This window comes from Phalacrocorax carbo, chromosome 8 (genome assembly GCF_963921805.1).
Source record: "Phalacrocorax carbo chromosome 8, bPhaCar2.1, whole genome shotgun sequence".
NCBI lineage: Eukaryota > Metazoa > Chordata > Aves > Suliformes > Phalacrocoracidae > Phalacrocorax > Phalacrocorax carbo.
The window spans coordinates 13,646,946-13,660,164 of NC_087520.1; the positions used below are offsets into that span (position 1 = coordinate 13,646,946).

The 13,219-nt window shown below is 48.2% G+C and overlaps 1 pseudogene; it reads left to right on the forward strand.

Moving 5' to 3' along the window:
• The first annotated feature begins 7,863 nt into the window (after positions 1-7,863).
• On the forward strand, positions 7,864-11,459 carry LOC104045481 (protocadherin beta-15-like; annotated as a pseudogene).
• The last annotated feature ends 1,760 nt before the right edge of the window (positions 11,460-13,219 follow it).

Sequence of the window (13,219 nt, forward strand, 5' to 3'; positions counted from 1 at the left end):
TGACATCAGAGGTGTGCTGCACCTGTCTGGATATAAACTCTTTGGAAAGTAAATTAGGTATGATGCACCTCAAGTTAAATGCACTGTTAACATAACTGTATGCTTTATAATCATTCACTAGGAATCGTGTGTGTACATCTGTCTTTAAGTTGCTATTCAGTTTTTCATTGCCAGTCTGTCCACTCTATCAGTAAATGCAATATTGTTGTAAGTATATGTCTGTTGCCTGAACAGTGAATAAACCCTTTCTGTATTTCTCCCCAAAGGATGGATGTTTTCTGCTCTAGAAGTCTCCTTTCTTTCAGAGTATCTATATGTCGTTGGTCAGCAGTGCAAAGCATGTCAAAACATTGTCTGATGGAAAGATGGCTTTTCACAGCTCATCTTCAACAAGATACAACAGGTATAAAATAAAATAGTCAAGATACAAGGGTATGTTAGGATACTGAGAGCCTAAACCTCACTATTTGGTGTAAAAGGTGTCTGAGGAAGTTCACTGGTCACTCTGTATTTCTGGGAATGGTGGTTTAGTTGTGTTAGAGACTCTAGGGTCATCCTGTGATCTTGGAGGCTGTCTGGTCTGCAGTTGCTGATGGAACTGTAATGTGAGAGGAAAGGACCTGCAGCTGCGGGCAGAGAAGCAGGTGTAAAGCAAAGGGCATAAAAAGCCTTTGTTTTCCCAGGTATCCTCCCAAACAAGCAGTCTCCATTGTTTCTGTAAAGCATAGGCCAGATTTCTCTTATGCCTGCATTATACAGCCCTTATCATTTAGCTGGGTTTCTTTTATGAATAGTACCAGCAATTTACTTAAGCACTGGACTGGTCACTGTATCAACAGAAGGACTAGACATGAAGTGGGGGGTGATCTCCTCATGTTGACCCATCTCTCTGTTCCCTGTGACATGAGTAAACGTGACAGCTCCCTTGATTTCTCTACCTTCTTTGAAAGCCTTAGTTCAGAAGCTCTGTTTTCCTTCCAGGCAGTGGCCATGCTGCCCATGAAGTTGTGCTTTAATCACTTCTCCATTGGCCTCCCTTTTAGATGGCACTGGGCCAGGTGTTTCCACCTTCTCAATATGTTCATGCCATCCAAGGGTTACAGGATTGGGAAGTTGGCTTGAAGATGGGCTAAGCCTGGCATCAGGAGACAGGAAGTTGGGCTTTCTCTGGGCACTTCATCCGATTAAACTGTCTGCGATACTAAGGGTTCCCTTTGGTTTGCTGATACCTTCTGATAATTTTCTTGCTCCCCAAGTGGAAAGAGAGACACTCTGAGGGAGAAAGATGAAAAAGAGGTTATCTAGGTCCTAAGCCAGACACTGAGAATGGGGGAAAGACGAACACAGACCTAAAGGACTGTATCTCAGCCTTTTTTCCTACTACCTTCCTCTCCTGCCTGCCTATTCTGTTTCTTCCTTCTTTATGTCCATTTTTGATCCTTTCTGCACCTGCTTTGACTTCAAACTGCATCTACTGTCCTTCCTGCTTTTTTCTCCAGAATTCCCCATATCCTTTTCACTCTGGCAGATTGGACCCCACTTTCCTTTTGCTAATGCCCATTCTGAATCTTGTCTTACAGATGCTACACCAAACAGCTCCTCCTAAGTTGCCTTCAGGATGGATCCTACATGTACTTCTCTGTCCTTAACTTCCTTGATCGGTCTTGTCAACAAAACAGGTTCATGCTTGTCCTCTCTTGCATAGCAACTTTCCCTCCTCTAACCATTGCTATTCCCTCCTCCTGCTCTCTCTTTCTCTCCATTTCCAAATCTGCTTTGCAGCTGAATCCTGATTTCTCTCCTCAGATGACCAGCTACAAATTAAAAATTAGCCTGTCCAAGGCCAGCCTCTCACAATATCCTTTCCTCCTGACCTGTCCATTAAAGAGAAAACATGCTATTTCTATACAGTCTGGCTCTTTCTCACTTTCTTACTATATCACTTGACTGTTTTCCTTCAATCACTTCTAGACACTATCTTCCGGTAATCAACTGTAGAAACATTTCTTCACAGGCTGGAAGTTTCTTGCCCTTGTTCATGAAATGCATGGGCTTCTCTCCATGAAGTCTCCTTCTCAGGGCTGTCTAAATGTCACTAAGAAAATAATCTTATTCTCCTCTGTTGCTTCATGAAAAGCACACAGAAAGCCAAAAATATCCACACAGTGGACTTGAATTGCCTGACAATCTTGTGCTGATTGACTGTTCATCATGTGACTTTCCATTTGTATCTCTCTCTTCCTAGTCAGCTGAAACAGCCACGGCAGGAAACTGTGGAAGGAGTCATAGAGAACTTGGACACATGAATATGGAAAAAACCCTTGGTAGATTACAAAACAGATCCACTTAAATCTTGAAATTAAAATGTTGTTTGTGGGCCATTTGAGACTTCAGGATACAAGTAAACACATGGTTCTAGGGATTTATGAAGAAAATTGTCTGTTGCATATTTGACCTAGGATGATGTTGAGGATGGAAAAACTGAGCATAAAGTTTATGAAGATGAGAATAATTACTTAGTTGGCTTCAAAGGCATTCACAATTCACAGTAGCACAGTGCTGCAGCTGTGAAGGATTTTTTTTTCAAACTAGAAGTACTGAGATTGCCACGGCTAGAGAGAAGGGAGCAAGAATTCCTTGTCTTCAAAGACATAGGATGGAAAAGGTCTGAGTAGACATCTGGCAAGTGTCTGCTGTCCAGCATTATGTTTGGAGACTGGAGAGTGCAGAATGTCTCTGAGAATGTTTGTGAACTCAGACTTTTGAAGCAGAGCATTTCCCTTTATTCTTTGAAGTTGGAAGATATGCAGGGGAGATTTCAGAGCAGATAACCTCACAAACTGATATTAGTAGAAAGGAAGTATGGCTACCTAGGAGGAAATGTGTTACACATTGTGTACAAGGAGAATGAGCGACATTTCTACCTCAAAACACCAGAGACTGAATGACAAAGGAGTCACTGGACTGAGAGGAGACCTGTCTGCAAAGCAATACCTGCACAATCTTCTTTATGATATTCTTTGAAAAATCCATTGCAGCTCATCTGAGGGACAGTGGAGGTTCATGCTGCTGTTAATGCTGAATTGGTTCTTAACTTCAGATTACTCTAGGAGAGGGCATAAAAAAGTTGGAGATGTCCTTTTGAAATAGAAACCGGTCTGCTTGAAAATACCTCAGTTGTCTTTCTGAGTTCTGGAATATGTAGTGCACAACACATGAGCCATGCTTGCTATACTTGCCCATAGCTTCCATCTTTGTGAAGCACATTTGACAGAAGATTTTTATAGGACGCCTTCTAGGCTTTCCATATTGGCCTGGATTATTAGTGCCAAACCAAGTGTCTCAATAAGTACTAAGAAAGTGCATTTATTTGCCGAAGACTTCAGGTGGGAAGTGTGTTTCATAATTTGCCCTGGCAACAGCCAGAACCTAACGGAGGAGATGCGTGCTGAGACTCGGGGGTAGACGCCCATGTGCAGTTCTTGTGTTGGACGCCCGGTGCCGCTGTTGGCCAGCGCTCTGCGTGTATGCTGCTGCTGGCCAGGGAGCTCCCAAACAGGGGCAGACCAGCGAGAACCAGATACTGCATGGCTGACAGTAGCTAAAAGCCCAGCAGAAATGTCCTAGTCCTAAGCCTTTCCAAGGGATGTGCTGGGAATTGCCTCATCGAGAACCGTCTGGAAACGCCAAGAGCACAAAGCAGAATAAGGGATGTGTAGGAGGAACGTGGTTTCCCAGACTGTCCCCAGCCCTCTGATGCCACAATCCACCCCTGGGAAATTTGGGAGGACTTCGCCGCAGGTCTGGGGTGACACAGGCAAAGCCCCTTAGTTGGTAAGCACCGACTTAATACCGCAAGAAATAAATGTTTGCATTTAACAGAGTGATGGGGAAGGCATTAAGTGGACTGAATGCAGACAGAGAGAGGAGGCCGGTTTATCTCTCGGAAAATCAACCACAAATAGAATATGTACCAGTGGTATTTACAGCATAACAGAAAGCCGGTAGGATGGGAACGATTCTCCCGGCTTTCTTCACGTTTGCATCCAGCGGAGAGCTCAGGGCGACAGTTCCGCGGGAAAGCGGGAATTCAGGCGCTGCCTGAGGGCTAGAGGGTAAGAGAAGAAATCCGTCCTGGGATCTGGCTGGGAATGAGAGGACGGGAACGTTGGTGCCTCTTTGCACTCGTGCGTGAAAACCAGTGACTCGAGAAAGCATCTGTGCTTTTGATCTGCAGGCAACTGCTCCTCCCAAGCCACGCTACCCGCAGGGTGTGCTAGAGGTGGATGGACAGTGGCTCCAGCGATGAGGAAGAAGCCTTCATCCAGTGGGGAACAAAGCCGGGACGGGGCCTCTGAGATTTCAGTCGGTGGATCTGAATTCCCAGCTGCAAGACCAAGAAGGGGATTTTGGAAGATGAAATTGCTCAGGCTGCAGAAGCGCGAGCAGAACCTTCTTTTAGGACCCCTGTGTTCTGAAATACGGAGGCATACTAGGAACTGAGCAGAATACGTTGCTGTAGCTCTTTTGTAGCGTTAGGATGTAAATCACAGATTAAAGAGGTGAACAGGTTTTCGATTATTTTAAGCTACCTTTTTAGGATAAAGACGTCATCACTAAACCAAAAAACGAGGAAGCCTGCAACATCACTATCTGCTCAAGGAGATAAGTGAAATCTTTGACACAGTTACGCGAATTATGTTCTTAATACGGCTCTAGTTCCTTAGTCTGTCCTAAAACACAGTGTGTCTTCGTCTGGCAGTATACATACTTTTCCACTCATACATATCTATTTTATTGTTGTGATCCAACGGAAAACACGAGCATTAGCTACTCAATGGTGCACGGTATGTGACCCTCTTTATTTACCATTTCTCTAAAATTTGAAAGAATATGAGCTTCGCTCTAAGAGCAGTATCTGCTGATGTGCAAAGTTACTATGACAGCAAAGAGCTCCGTTAAGCATCACTGGTCCTCTTACACCCTTCTACACCTGAAGCTGGAGGACACCATTTCCCCTCTAAAATGAGGGGAGTAACAATTACCCGGTTAATTGTTGGAATGGAAGTGTCTGTAGAAGCTCTTCTCAGCTTGTGTTTGTTCCCTACTACATAGTGATGCCAAGGATTAGGTTACAGAGAAGCAAAAACACCTTCCTCTCTCTGTGGTGCCAGGAGCTGAGCAAGAGCACTGTCAAAGACACGAAACAGATGGTTTCCAGGTGTCACTGTTATACTTGCATGGCACGAATGAGGAGAAAAGCCACATTCCCAACGCATCTACTGCTGTACTTGGCCTGTGGTTGGCTTTATATCTACCTTCTGTGTTGGTGATAATGATAACAGATGGACACGTTCCTGGAAGGGAAGAAAGGAAGAAAGAGCTGACCTGGCTTTTGATGTAAGTTAGCCTTTTAGACCCTATCATGCTTCCAAGTCAAAGGGAGGAAAAAGGAAATAAAACAAATAAAATTTTTAAAAGGTCAAAATCCTCTAGGAGCTAAAATTCTGGGGAATCTGAAAGTCAACCCTGGTTGTTACTTTCTCCTGCTGATACAGTCACGAAGTTTTTATTTTAAAACAAATGAAGGCATCGGCGAATTTCTAGAACTTCACCTGGTGAGTACTGTTTGACAGTGTCAGCCCTTTTATCAAACAAAAATGAGGGGAAAACATCTGGGAAATTAAAGGAAAGGTGTCAAAACCAATGAGGTTAGGATACTTTTTATATAAAATAATAGAGTGGTTCCTTTTATAGTAAAAGCTGAATTAAAATTGCTTGAACAAAAAAAATATGTAGTGCAAGCTGTGGAGTTTTTTCTCCTCCATTTTTTTTATTCTGTAAGAGGAAGACTGGTCTTAGAGGCAGCTATGTGCACCTCCAGTACATTCCATGTGCATTTGCCGGAGCTCGCCGCTGGGCCCGCAGGAGCAATCGCGGTATAAGTCGATCCTCAGGGCCGGCCGATGACTGCCTGAGCCTGGGGGTTTTATCCAGTCTCCGGCACGGATCCTGGCTCGCACTACCAGACCATGCTCAGGACCTCTCGCTCTCCCCTCCTACCTCCGTTTCCCCACGGTTGTTCCTCCCAGGTCCATTCTTGACTTTCCCTTTTACCGAGTGAGATCCTGCCTCTGATCATCCAATAACAAGCTTTGCATATTCCTAGAACTCCCCTCAAACATCTCGTAATTAGTTTGCTCTTCCACATGAGACCCTTGCTGATAATCCATGATAATGTTTCAAACACACACCCCTTATCGTTTACAAGGTTTCTGGTTGAACCTCTTGTAGTTTACACTTGAATAGTTCCTTTAATGGCCCATCGATCTATGGCGTTAGATCCTTGATCTTCGCGATTGTCTCCCTTAGCTCCTGCTTGTTAGCGTTTATGGATCTGGGGGTTTAATTTATGAGCCGTCCTGTTTGTTCCCTTGCCTTTGTATTACATAGCTGTTGGCCGTGTATACTTACACAGGTACAGGGGTTCAGGTTTGACCTCTGAGTACAGGGACCTTTGAAGTGTTTCTAAGCCTGTGTGGTAACATTAGAGGAGAAAGACTGTATACCTCCAAAACATGAAAACAGGTTGCAGCATTTCAATGTTTGTGTACGGCTGGGGACATTTTTTTCACGAATGTGTTGTACAGTTACTTTATCATGGGTTCAAGGTCAGCAGGCGGCAGGATTGACGCTCCTGTCAAAGTTGTGTGTCCTTTGGTCGAGGTGTGATATACCATGTGAAGAAAACAGCATCAGGATGATGTGTCCTAGAACAGCATTATCTTTCTAATGTGATGGTGAGCTAGGGTGACGGTGAAGCATTTGCTTCAGGACCTTCCCCTGGCACCAGCTAATATTCAATAGCGGTGCTTCTCTGAGCCTCCCCACTTGCTCACTGTCCTGTGCTGATTAACAAGTGGAGAACAGAAGGTTTCCTTCCATCCCGCAATGCATCCTGTAGAAGTGGCAAATCCGAGAGCTTTGTATGAAAAGTTCGCGGTTGTGAGCTGGGAGGTAATACCCAGAGCGGTTCTCTGTATGCGGGGAGGGAACCTGCTTCTGAGGAGAGAATTTACATTGCGCCTTTTGGCTTCGGTTTGGCACAGAGAGTGCAGATTCAAGCAGCAGACTCCAAACCAGCAGTTCTGCCCGGAATGAGAAGGCAGAGGAAATGTTTCCCCCTTGCGACACTGGGTGGGGATGTTGGCCACGGACTGGCAGGTTCTCTGCCGACACTGGTTTTCCAGGCGCAGGGAGAAAAAAAATAAAATTAAATTTAAAAAAACCCTAAACCACAAAACCTACGTGAGCTGCTCGGGAAGGGCAGTGGGACACGGAGTCAGTGTGCTCGGGGGCTTTCAAACCCTCTTAACCCGGGATTCCTGACAAACACCGCTCTGCCTCGGATGCTGCTTAAAAATCTCAGGAACCCCAGAGGTCAGTGGATGGCTTTTCTGGCGAGTAATGGCGTGTGGGAGACAGAGCAGAGGCAGCAAGAGGCAAGTGATCTTGTTTATTCTGTGCGTTTGCCTGTGACAGAGCGAGGCCGAAACCCTCTGCTATTCTCTGCCGGAGGATATGAAGAGGGACTCCTTTGTCGCCAATATTGCAAGGGACCTGGGGGTTGCTCTGAGCCAGCTCGTGGCTCGCAAGGCCCGCATTGTGTCCAAGGGGAACGACCAGTTTTTCCACCTCAATCAAAACACCGGAGACCTGATGGCAAAGGAGTCGCTGGACCGAGAGGAGACCTGCCCACAGAGCAATACTTGCACGCTTTTCTTTAAGATATTCTTTGAAAATCCATTGCAGCTGATCCGAGGAGAGGTGGAGGTTCATGACATAAATGACAACTCCCCCGTGTTCCCAGAGAAGGAGATGGTTTTAGAGATTCCTGAAACTACTTCTCCCAGGTCCCGTTTCCCTCTGGAAAGCGCCTGTGACAAGGACGTGGGCAGCAACGGCTTACAGAACTACAGCCTTGAGTCCAATTCATATTTCTCCCTCGCTCTTGGAACAGGGAAAGGAGGAGCAAAATATGCAGAGCTCGTCCTAGAGTGGCAGCTGGACCGCAAAGAGCAGGGAGAGCTGAATTTACTCCTCACCGCCACTGATGGGGGCTTACCACCCAGGTCGGGCACGGCTCAGGTCCGGATCGTGGTGCTGGATGCCAATGATAACATCCCAGTCTTCAGTTGGGAAGTCTACAAGGTGCACCTGGCTGAAAACAGCCCCCCAGAGCAGCTGGTGATCAGAGTCTCCGCCACGGATCCCAACAAAGGGTCCTACAGGAAAGTGCGGTATGCCTTCACCCAGACATCGGAGCAGTCCCGGCAGCTCTTTGAGCTGAACCCTGCCACTGGGGAGATACGGGTTGCAGGCAACCTGGACTTCGAGGAATTGGAAAACCACGAGATGATGGTGAGAGCCACCGACGGCGGGGGACTGTCTGTGCATTGCAAAGTGCAGGTGGAGGTCCTGGATGTGAATGACAACGCCCTGGAGATAGTGCTTACCTCCCTCACCGCCTCCATTCCCGAGGACGCCCCGCCCCAGACCGTGATGGCCCTGTTCAGTGTGTGGGACCGGGACTCTGGGGACAACGGCAGGACAGAGTGCTCGATCGATGGGGACTTGCCCTTCAGTCTCATCCCCATTTTCAATAATTACTACGAGCTGAGGACAAACGCGGTGCTGGGCAGGGAGAGGACGGCAGAATATAACATCACTATCACAGTCATGGGCTGGGGCACGACGCGGCTGAGGTCTTGGGAAAGCATCTTCGTACAGATATCGGACGTGAACAACAATCCCCCAGAGTTCACTCAAGCAATTTACACCATGTCGGTCATGGAGAACAACAGTGCCATGCTGTGTATCGGCAGCGTGAACGCCACGGACGCTGACACGGGAACAAACGCCCACGTAATATACACGCTGGTGCAGCAGGAGGCCAAGGAGCAGCCCGACGTGACCATCAACTCTGAAAATGGGGACGTTTACATCCTCTGCCCACTGGGCTATGAAGAGGTGCACACCTTCTAGGTGGTGGTGCGTGCTACCGACGGAGGCTCGCCACCACTCATCACCCAGGCTGTGCTGCACGTGGTGGTGCAGGACGAGAATGACAATGCACCTGTCGTGCTGCACCCACCGCCCGAGGGCAGCGCGGTGGTGGGTGAGCTGGTGCCGCGCTCGGTGCAGGTGGGCTACCTGGTAGCCAAGGTGGTGGTGCTGGATGCGGACACAGGGCAGAATGCGTGGCTGTCATACGAGCTGGCCAAGGTGACGGAGCCGGGGCTGTTTTGCGTGGGGCTGCACAGCAGCACGGTGCGGACAGCGTGGGCCATGTCGGAGAGGGACGCACCCCAGCAGAGGCTCATCGTACTGGTGCGAGATCGTGGGTAGCCGCCACGCTCCGCCACCGCCACCCTCGGCATTGCCCTAGTAGATGGCTTTTCTGACGCCCATTTGCAAGCGAGCAAGGAGGTGTCAGCCATTGAGCCTGATGGGCCGCTGACCCTGTACCTCATTATCTGCCTGGCCTGTGTGTCGGCGCTGTTCCTGGCCACTGCAGTGGCCACCATGGTGGTGAAGGTGTGGCAGGCCAGGTGGAGCCAGGCAGAGGCCTTGCCCATGGTCCCAAAGGCTGCCATGGAGAGCAACGTGGGCTCCCTGCCCCGCAGCTACGTGCACGACGTCTGCTTCGCTGCTGGGACTGTCAACATCGAGTTTCAATTCCTCAGCTTCCTCCTTGCTTCCCCACCGGGCTGCCTCCCGGCCTGGGCAAACAGCAGAGTTTGGTGTGCTTGCAACAGCTGGCCAGCCTTGGGGAAAAAGGTGACTGGGCTGCACAGGTGAGGGACCTGGCCGGGCCTAGGGGATGGGAGGAGTGGGGAGGGAGCAGCACTGTGGGGAGCAGTGCTCAACCTAGCAGTAGGACTATTGAAGTTGCAGAGTTGGTGGTGGAGGAGCCACGGGGGCACGAGGAGAGGGTAGAGAGGGTCTCAGAGATGTTGGCGGGGGCCTCCAAGGAGGATTTAGTATGGTTCAGCTGCTCCTCAAGTGCTGACTATCTGCGCCTCTCTGAATCCAGCTCTCTGCTCTGAGTATTAGCATAGACCAAGTATTTGGTGTCACTACAAAGGGTGGCAGCTGGACCATGAGAAGATGAGAAGTAGAGGTATAGATGTGTAAGCCTGTCTATGCACTGTGTAGAGCCCCTAGGAACGGAGAGCAGGAATGACACTGCTCTTAGTGACATGTCCTCCTGGACGTGGCGACACCGGGAATATAGTGGTCCTGTCCAGTGTTAACCGGGACAGCAGGGACAATGGTGCAAAGGGGTATCACATCACTGACGGCATCCTCTGCACTGCTGTTAGGAGCTGGTGCTTGGTGCTGCCAAGTGCCATTCACCAGGTTGGTGGCAGTGCTGAACTGAAGTTGTCTTACAAGCTGCTGGAAGCCACAGAGGTGAGAACCTCTGCCACTAAATGCCCTTATACTTTTGTGGCTTAGTTGAACAGTATTGGGCAGAAAAAGTTGATACCGGGGCTTTACAATGCACTCTCCCTGACCCAGCCAGGTGATCCCAGACAGTACCAGCACCTCTCTTCCCAGTGCTGCTGTGAATTTAGAGTGAGTCATGTTCGAGATGCCCTCTAAAATTTGGCTGTTTAAAGAGCATGGGGGAGACAAGAGGTGGTCATTGAAACAGTTCCTTCTCTCCTCATTGGGTTACTAGGTTCTGGGGATCCATCTAGCACTTTCGCAAGAGTCTGGACAATGAACATATATGAGGCTGAAGACCCACAAATACCATCTTATGGTCACCCCACAACATTTTCGTACTTCATAACCACTGATGACTTGGACTCACTTTACTGCAGGTTCTCAGAACTGCCATTGTAGTAGCCTCAGGGGAGACAAGGATGCATCTTGATACATCAACATTAAACCACATTTACTGTTTGTAAGCAAGTGGTTTTATTTTGGGCTCTTACCATCTTAAATGACTCCCTCAGACTCATAAAAGCTTTGCAGTAGTGCCTTTGTGATGTCCACCATGGAGGATGGTTTCTGGCTCTAGATTTTCCCTGTTCAGGTCAGAAACCCACTGGCTGGTCCAACCTCCTTTTTGGCTCTGGGCAGAGAAGAGTGGTTTCACCCATGCAGTGGTGTAAGACATGCCCTCTAAGCTTCTCACTGATGCCTGCTTACCTTCAATGTCCAAACGACAACCTCCACTCTCTGTTCTTTGCAGGGCAGAGCATCCCTCTCCAAAGATACAGGTCCCAGACCTGCAGAAGCAGCTTGCACTGCAAACAGGGGGACGGAGCTAAATGTCAATTCTGATCAAAACCCTTGGCTCACCCATCAGTAAGTGAGGAGAAAGACAAGCATGTCTGTCCTCACTGACTAACATCCTTACAAGGAAAGAGAATGAACAGACCAAACACCCACCAAAAATGTACCAGGGAATCACAAGGCTTCTCTGTGAGAGAGCAAAACCACCCTGCTCTTGAGGAGTACTTTATTCATGTAGGTATTTTGTAATTGTTGTATGGATGGAGGAGGAGGACTGTGTTGCATGTTGATTACACTAAGACTTGATGTATGATTGTGAGCGTCCTACTGCTTCTAAATATTAAGGGAAGTACTGAAAACTGGAAGCAGATTTTCAAGATATCTTTTTCCTACATCACCTTTTCCTGTGTTTTGGTGTTTTGTTGTTGTTGTTGTTGTTGTTGTTTTTTCTTATGGAGAGGGCTCTGTAATAATGTCTTAATTTTCTGCAGTCCGTTCAATACAAGCCAAACAGGCACTAAGCAAAATTAAGTGGTGCTTGCAAAGGAATTCCTCAATAACAAGCAGAAGCCGGTTACATTCGAAATGGCTGACATTGGCACACTTCGCATATTTGATCAGGAGTTTACAGGTTCTCCATAGTGCAAAGAGTGGGCTTTGAGCAATATTTGTTTTTTTTTTTTCTCATAACATAAAGTTGAAATGAACATTTCAGGATTTTTAAGGTAGTAGAGAATTAAAAGTACCGTTTGTGGGTTTACAGTAATATAGGCTAAAAAGTTTACAATAAACTTAAGGCACTGTAGAATACAGAGTGTCAGGAAGCTTTCTGATTTCTTTTCCTTTCATTAACCATTATTGATCTATAAAGTAATGTGATGTTTCCTGTCGCTTACCCATTTTTAAGAGTCAAATGCCTGATGACAGGAAACAATAAAAACTACTTGGAACTCCCTCGGGTGAGTGTGCTGTCTCAAAGATCACTTGTCACAGTCATCGCCGACACTTCTTACTGCCATAGCCGTCCCAAGAGCAGCATTGTGGGAATCAACCCCGTGCCCTTCGAGTGGATTTTATGCGGGGGAAATCGGAGCGACCTGGAAGTAGGCTGCTCTCAGAAGCCGGAGCAAGGTGGAGGTGGCTTGTCTGAGCCAAGCTGAGGTCTGAGAGACGTTGCGATCTGCCCCTTTGCGAGGGGACCCAGCCTGAGAGGTCGTGAATCAGTCCATTCCAGACACCTGCCCGATAATTACGACAGGGAACTACACGGAGATCGCTGCCATAGTTCATGGACCAGCTCACTCGGGATGCTGGACACCCGTAACAATGCAAAGCGTTTTTAGCTGAACAGCCTAAAAGTAATTGCTTCACTGTGCATAAGCAGTTCAAACCGTTGCAAGGAGGCACATTAGAAAAAACAGCTTTAAATAATTCTTTTTCAAATAAAAGGCAAACAGAAGCATTGCTCATTCAAGTGGTGGCCATGCTTTGAACAGAGCTGTACGGGCAGTTAAATCTGTGTGCCCTGACCTCGGAACAAAGACAGCGGTTTTTCTCTGTTCCGCAGTCTTTGCGATGGGAAATCTCCGCGCCCTTCTGCAGGTCGGCCGCCTGGTGCCGCTGCTGACCGCGGAGGCGCGGAGGTTCCGCGCAGCTCCCAGATCCACCGCCCCAGGGGCTCTGCCGGGCGGGGCGGGGCCGTTGGTGGGGCTGCACCATCCCGGGCTGCTCCGAGCTGCTCGGGGATCGGCAGGCTGGATCAGCAGCTCTATCCAGGTCACAGAGGGAGGAAATCGGTTCACTAAGAGGGAATGGAGCTGATGAAGAGCGAGGAACAGCTTCCAGGGCGAGCGGTGGCTCTGAGCCTGCTCCTCTGCCTGACGGGGATGAGAGCACAAACCGCCCGGTA